The 6,000-nt window shown below is 31.9% G+C and overlaps 1 long non-coding RNA gene across 1 annotated transcript; it reads right to left on the bottom strand.

Annotated features, from left to right (window-relative positions):
* Positions 1-2,090: 2,090 nt before the first annotated feature.
* On the bottom strand, positions 2,091-3,542 carry LOC115443549. The gene is made up of 3 exons (XR_003938625.2): positions 3,387-3,542; positions 2,742-2,861; positions 2,091-2,239 (listed from the first exon to the last, which is right to left on the bottom strand). It is a non-coding gene; the product is annotated as an uncharacterized LOC115443549 (long non-coding RNA).
* Between the last annotated feature and the right edge of the window lie 2,458 nt (positions 3,543-6,000).

The raw sequence follows: 6,000 nt of genomic DNA, 5'->3' as shown, positions 1-6,000 counted from the left end.
ACATTTATCTTCTTTCTCAGTGTCATATTACCGTGATGCACCTACCATGATTATCTCTGCACCACCCTAAGGTTGACTGGTAGAGAATGCCTATGGCATTAAGTCCGCCTGTATACATTTGTATATTAAGTGCAATAAATAAAATTAAAGACCAATCATATTATATGCTTCTAACCGTTATAAGAGAACTGTTTGTCCTGAAAAAGCGCTGAAACTACAGTGGTTTATATAGCCTCATATCACACCTACTGTATCTAGGGTCCAAAGGCCCAAAGGAATGACCTCGATAAAGGTTCGCTTTTGTTCGCTCAATTTGGGTTAAGGGACGGGAATATATTTTCCTGCTTTTGCATTTAGAAAGCGACTTTTTCTACGCAAGAATGGTTGTTACTATTCTCGGGGAATAAAAAGCTGAAATAACTAAATAAGGATGAAATTCTTGCGGGTGCGCGACTATATTTTAAATAGTAAATGAAGATGTGACCAGGCTTTAGTGCCCACGGTCATGCCTGTCCCGTTATTTGCTACAGAATACTGTGCTTTTGCGGGACATTTTTGTACTTAGAATATTTCGTAATCTCATTGAAGATACTTTGCATAATATGTTTCACGGAATTGTTGAATTTTGCGCAGTTGCTCGTCTGTTTGTTTAAACGTTTATTGTTTTTTGGTTAACTGACTATGGTGTGGTCAAAATTAATAGTTTTTCTCGACTTTGAGCTTTAGTCAATATGGTAGTCGTCTTTTGAAGTCATGATGTATGATAAAATAGTGATCCAGTTGGGTTCTTTAATCGCACCTGTGACCAATAAACTTACCCTTTTTATTTAACAACTGCTTGATCATAAGCATTACTAGGCATCACTGCCCAAAAATGAAATGAAATTAAAGGACTTATTTACTGGCGAAGGTACAGGGTAGAGCTTAAACATTGGTTTATAATTAATCAAGTTTTATAAAAATTATTGACATGCAATTTTTTTTAATATGCATGATAAATAAAAAAGTATTTATTACTTTAGGGAATATTAATAATTGATAAGATTAACTTTGGAACTTGGCTGTCAATTCAATTTAAAATAAGTTTTACATTGTAATGTCTTTTATAATGTTAATTTAAAAATATTTATGCTTATTACTTACAGTAACAAAATCACTCAAACTATTCATAAATTACAAAGCAGTGCGTTTTTTTATTGCTTTGAAAAACGAGACAAGCTTGCCATTCGCCTGATGGTAAGTGATACGAGCCCATAAATAGTATAAACACCATCCAATTCCTTGAATTACAAAGTATTGTTTCGCATTCCACTGATCTCGCACATCCTGAGACATAATATGTTAAGTCTTATAATTATGTCCAGTAGTTACACTGGCTACAATGTTGTTTAAACCGGAACACAACAGTGACTACACGCTGCTGTTTCGCAGCAGACATAGACATTGCAATTGGTGCCTACCCAGGCGGACTTTTACATATAAGAGATCTACCACCCGTATAGGCGTAGATACAATTAGTGTTTGATATTATACGTTACTATTGTTGAATTACTAAAAGAAGGGGTTCCCTGCTGTCATTACTGAACACATATTTCCCAAATTTTTAACTAAAATACGATGTCATAAAATTATTTCTAAAAAGGGTTTTTTTTTATTTTCTGTTGGTCATTAGTCAATTCATACAACTTGATAGTTTTTACTGTGTCTTATTGATAATTGTATCTTACGCTGAACTATTACGTGTCGTTGTCCATAATTTCATGCAGGTTTAATAAAATTTATAACTTGTTATAGTCTTGTCATTTGCATACAAACATAAATTCTAACACTAAATTTATATTTAGCCTTTTCTACATATCCCATTCCGTTTGAAAATTAAATACTGTTTGTTTGATATAATACATCTTTGGATAAATAAAACAACATGATTTAATACGATATACATATACACACCAAATATGTTTTACATAAAATTTTATCTGTCACAATAAGTCCCGTAGTTTTCTCTACCGCACTGTCTCGGGTCAGATAGACCTGTATGAATAATCTTGTGCTAATGTCTAGTTGTAATCCCATCGTAGGCTGTGTCCTTACGAGGACAGCGGCTCAATTTGTCTTCCTCACACACTTAGGTTAAACGCGTTGGTCTTGTGGATTACCCGGCTCAATTACGGAGCACGTAGGTGTTTGAGTTGTTTTGGTTATATCATTTGGTCGTATTTAAAGCATTGTAGAAATGCTGTGGATAATGATAATAGAATTTTTTATTGCATAAGCAATAGAACATACAAAGAACATAGAAAAACAAATGTAAGATATGGTTCTATAATGGGCGTTGTTATCGCTAAAAGAGATTTCTTCCAGACAATCTTTGAATGGACAGAAACAAATGTAAAAAATAGACAGTTAAATTAATAAAGTTTCGTGTAATAATGATAATGTGTTAAGAAATTTGATCTGCTCGTTTACTACAAAAGTTTGGCGACTTCACAAATTCGATTTGACATAACATCATCAAAAATACGTAAATCTTGTAAATATATTACATGTTTACTTATTATAGCAATTTATTATAATTTGATCCAGATTCGTGTGAAATTATTGTAACAGAATAAAGTTCTACAAAATCCATCCATTACTTTTAGCATGTAAAGTAGCACAACTTTATCATAAAAAATATCACCCCTTGTAAAATACTCATGTTTTACATTGTTTTATTGCCCATTTTGAAAATAACATACCTATTCTCGCATATAAAGTACCAGGTGTTGCTCGTGACTTTGTCTGCGTGAAAAGCCTTTGCCGCTACAAAAGTCACTAAATCACTGTAGCGGTTCATTACGCCATCAATACAACGCCATCTATTAAAAAGAAATTAAAACAATGGAATTATTCTCCACGAGAGTAAATTCCCGGTATAAAAAAGCCTATGTGTTAATCCATGACATGGTCTTCGCGTGTGTAAAATTTTATGCAAATTCGATCAGCTGTGTCTGAGTTTACTTCTAACAAATATCCAAACATTTTCCCAAATATTCTTATTTACTATATTATTAAGATAATATAAGATAGCAGGAAAGTAAATACATTTAGTAAGGATTTTATTTGGGTTGAATGAGAAGTTTGGTATATCTATAACAGTGAAAGCTGTTGGTTCTTACAACTCAGGGTAGACTTATTTAAATAGTTACCAAGAGAATATAATAGTGTATAATATATTCATGTTCATTACTCCTTCTTTTTATTATTATTTTTGAGGTAATAAACAATTTGTATTATACTTCAGTAACAATTATTTCGAATCGATTTCCGAATCGTAATAATGTTTACGAAATATTGATTCACAAAGTGCAGGATTTGTAATTATAGTAGAATGTAAGTTGTACTTTGTATTACAAAGAGATATTGTGTCGCGAGCGTCACATAATAACTTCAGATTTCTGTCTTCTAAGAAACAGGGTCATCTTATTGTATAATTTCGCCTGTTATTAAATGCAGCTTATAGTTGACTTATATTTATGTTGCAGGTTATAAACATGCTTCCTTGTTTTGTTTTATATTGATAGTAATGTTGCTGAAAAAATGCTGAAATAAATAATATTAGCAGGTAAATAAACCGGTGCTGAATTAAATAGGATATTTATTTAATGAGAGGATGTATACAAAGTAAAATCATTCACGTAAATAAATATAAATTGTAAAATTTACACTGATTCTAAAGATGTATAAAACTAAAACGTTATATTAATTACGTTGCTTGTAAGTGTCATATAACGACTTTCAGCTTATCTGCTATCAAATTATCTAGAAATATAAAATAAGTAGTCAATGCAGAAATTATGATGCTTTACCATTTGTATAAACGAATGGAAACAGTGAACGCACAATCAATAACATTGTGAAATTGTTGTTGGAATATATTCTGTATATTCTGAACAGCGCCATCTATTGGCCAATGTTGTTTAACTAATATTTAGTATGGCAAGGTTTAGCAAGATGGCGCTACTGCTATGTGCCGTTACCGTGGCCGCTTTGCATTGGTTTTTTGAACATTCACTAGGTGGCGCTATAACAATATTCTCGAATGTTAGTTTTTCGGTTTATTCCACGGATTTATAAAGCCTTTTATAAAGATATATTTGGATGTCAATAAAATTTTTCACTAATGGTTAGCTTAGTATCAAATACACAAGAAAATTCAGAAATTTGAATAGATATCTATATTCAAATTTTTGTTTCAAAACAAACCTTACAAATGAAATTTCGTAAGTATGTATAAGAAGGTATGTAAAACAAGGAACTTTTTTTTTTCACTCATCTAGACCTAATATAAATATTTGCACGTTCACAGTACATATTTTATTTCTACTTTCAATGTAGAAATCGAACTTGCGTGTTTCTTTCTTTTACGGCTGGCTCACGCCGCGGTACCCTTCAGGTATTGACGCTTTACATATTATGAAGCATTATTATATTGTACATTTTTATCTTTACCTGAAAATTTTAATAAGGTAAAACCAATTTCATTGTGTAAAACCCGTGACAATCAATTGTTGAAAGGGTGTCTCTTAATCGCAGTTTTCATGACTGTTTGCAATGATTGCTATATCAGCAAGTGAAAACTCGGCCCACTGAGAATTTATGAAAAATCTAGTGGCTACGTGTTTTGACAACGAGAGGTAGCTTTTATGTTCGAAACCCAAATGAGCTAATTAAAAATGTGATTGTCTATTTGAAAAAGCGCTTAATAACATATTTGTGATTTCAATTTTAGCCTGAAATGTACATAGTTCGGTTCGAATATATTTGCGTACCAGTGGGTGTAGTAGTCATGTGGTTATTTAATGTCTAGCCTTTCAAGTAAGAATAAAAGGCGTGAACATTTGTTACTAATGTGACGGAAAATATTTTCTATATAGTAATTAATAAAATAAATAACTTTTATTTATTATTATCTATTCCAAAACTCTACAAATGCAAATCACTATAACCTATACACAGGACATATAAACATGATAAATTTGTAATCATACTCCTTATCAAGATCCATTAACATAATATACCACAATAAAAGAGTTCATTACTTAAAATATTTCTACGTCTGCACGACACACGTTGAATTATCCGCACATTACCTGTTTCCACGTAACAAAGGATTACAGCGTAGCGTTATTTAGATTAAGCCTTCCATTACTTTAAAAACCACATCGTTGTACTCGTGCGATATTCATCAGGTAAATACCGGTGTACCGACCATAAAGTCTGACAATTAGAGAATTAAATTAGTGCCTAACAAGGCAGCGAATTAAAAACTTAATAACCAAGATAAGCTTTGTATGGGTCTCGCCGCTGACGAATGTGGACGCAGTCTACTATGAATTATGTATTGTTTTACATGTGGGATTGAAATTATCTTTATTGACATAACCATTAAATTTAGTGTTATTAATAAAAATGGTGCATTAATGAAATGTGGAATTTACGTTTTTAATTAAATTTATTTTAACGCACCAAAATTAATTTAAACTTTATAACAAATTTTATTTAAGTAGGTATTTTACTCATAAGTTAAGGTACGCAATATAATTTCGATGCAATTTTCAGCTTAAATAAAAGGCCAGTGTTTTACAAAAGCCACGTAAAGTAAATAGCGTGCGGAAAAGTTCATTAACTGTCATAACAAGTTACTGTTCAAGGCTTTAAAAAGGAACACAGCTCTCGGACTATAAATATTGTTTAGATTGTTCTAGGAGGAACTTTATCGTAGCCGCACTGGAATTAAGCAATTACATGCAAGTCCTGAAACTTTACAGGAAAATGAGGAAAACAGAAAACGCCAAACATCGTTTTATTTCCTTACATTTGCAATTCAATTGGTCTAGCTACTTTAAATGACTTCGGGACGTCAGTACGCCGCAGTAGAATTATTGCGTTCCCGTAAATGTTTAGGTATTTTTATGGATTTATGGTTTTTGCTTGCCAGTTAAAGCCATGCAACAC

This window comes from Manduca sexta, chromosome 11 (genome assembly GCF_014839805.1).
Source record: "Manduca sexta isolate Smith_Timp_Sample1 chromosome 11, JHU_Msex_v1.0, whole genome shotgun sequence".
Taxonomy (NCBI): Eukaryota; Metazoa; Arthropoda; class Insecta; order Lepidoptera; family Sphingidae; genus Manduca; species Manduca sexta.
Note: the sequence above shows the minus strand (reverse complement) of the source record. Positions and strands in the feature narration are given on the sequence as shown.